This window comes from Gavialis gangeticus, unplaced genomic scaffold (genome assembly GCF_001723915.1).
Source record: "Gavialis gangeticus isolate Ggan-Ray unplaced genomic scaffold, GavGan_comp1, whole genome shotgun sequence".
NCBI classification, from domain to species: domain Eukaryota; kingdom Metazoa; phylum Chordata; order Crocodylia; family Gavialidae; genus Gavialis; species Gavialis gangeticus.
This window is the reverse complement of record NW_017729029.1, coordinates 41418887-41420821: the sequence shown is the minus strand read 5'-3', so window position 1 is coordinate 41420821 and position 1935 is coordinate 41418887.

The window sequence follows — 1935 nt, the reverse complement described above, 5'->3', positions numbered from 1 at the left end:
GGCAAGGAATAGGACAGTAGGAACATTTTAACTTAAACAGGAGCTTGGACATGTGCTGCAGTCGACCCTTCTCTTGCTCATCTGGCCTATGGAGGGCTGAGCTGGCTCCCCTTCCCCAGTGGACTTTCTGGGTCTGTATTGGGTCTTTTTGGACATGATCTCTGGGCAGGGGTAGGGTAGGGCCTGGAGATGCCCACATCTGCATGGTTGACTGGTTTATTTTGTAGACCTGCTTTTCCCCTGCCATGCTGTGGGGAGCTGAGGCTATCTGGCTTCCCACAGCTGTTTTTACCCCTGCATCTTTTCCTTTAGCTGAAGTGAGCTCAGTAGCTGCAGGATGTGACACATACAGGCTGCCTTCTCCTAGCCCAGGGCTATTCAGCTTTTGAGCATCCAGGGGCTGCATACTCCCAGGGCTTTACACCACACAGTGTAGCTGTGCCCCATCCCTCATGCTGTGCTATGCTACATGGGCACTTCATCACCCTATAGCCCTGCAGACTCCCTAGGACTACACTGTCCTAGGGAGAACCTGGAGGAGGGAGGAGGATCTTAAAGATGCCTTTCCCCTTTTCCCTGCCCCACCCCAGGCCCAGGAGCCTGGGCTAGGGGTCAGGGAGTGTTGGGAGGGGGAGACACTAAGTGATCACCTTACAGGCTACATGCTAGTTGGGCAGCCCTGCCATAGGCAGCAGATGGGGAGAGAGGGGAAGGGGCAAGGCCTAGGGGGGGGAAGAGACTTCAGGATCTGGATCGGGTAAAGGTGGGGGCTGGGTTCCATCCATAGCAGAATGGCATTAGCAGACATGGGTCAGATAGTGTGCGTGCTCTGAGATGGGCCTGTGGTCCCTGGGATGCTTGGTGATTGCCCGTTCCCCAGTGCCAGGGCAGCCAGGACTGGGCTGAGTTGTGTGGGAGGGCTCAGCCAGTTCTCTCCTCTGAACACCAGGGCTGGGCTTTATCTCACAGTCCAGTGACATACAACCCTGGTCTTTGAACCCTTTGCATCCTGGGTCCCTGTCAAGCCCCCAGTGGCCATGAGGGGGCTCATCCGCTCTTGTGACTGGCTAGTAGAATTTCACTGGGCCCTTCCTCCTGCTTCACAAACACTGTCATTCAAGGAGAGCCCAGAGCCTCCTGCCCAAGGCCTTGGCTTCATACAGCCTGGGCCTGGGCTGTGGCAGAAGACGCAGCTGCATTTGGCTGCCAGCAGGCAGGGTGACACACAGGCCTCAGACATTGCCCCTTCACCCAGGGTCTTAAGCAAGACACAGACCACGAGGGTCTGCTCACTCCAAAGCCTGAGGTTGCCTGCCAGGCTTACTGCTTTAGGGTGAGTTTCCAAGGAGGCTGGTGTCCTCCTTACCCAGTTATAATGGGCAGGTAATTGACAGCTTCATGGAAAAGTTAAACCACTCAGCAGTGCTAGCTGGTCCCCCTGCTGAACCGTGGCCACAGGCTAACCTGGATTCCTTCCCTTCTCCCACCTGCCCCCACACCCCTTTTAATCTGAAGGCAACTCCATGAGATAGGGTTGCCAACCATATTTGGTATTTTCTTTTTCCTTTAAAGCCCCAGCTCCCAGAGTTGTAATTATGGGACAATCTCAGCTTTCATCACAAAACAGTGTCCAGCCCTTGACATGGACAACACAATCCCTGAAGCCTCCCAAGTCCACAGAACAAATGAGCACCGCAGCATTTGTCATCTTAATAAAATCATGAGCTTCTTACAAGTAATCTCATGATTTTTTTGGTGAGGGAGAGGAGAGCTGTGATTTTTGGAGTGTTTGGAGTCCACAATTCTGCACTTGGGTCAGGGAAAGCCCGCAAGACCAATGCATTTTGATTTTCTTTTAATGTTGAAACCTGCTGTTTCTGGAGCATCAGTGTAAAAACACATGTGCCTCTGACAAAACACAAGGAAGAAAGCAAA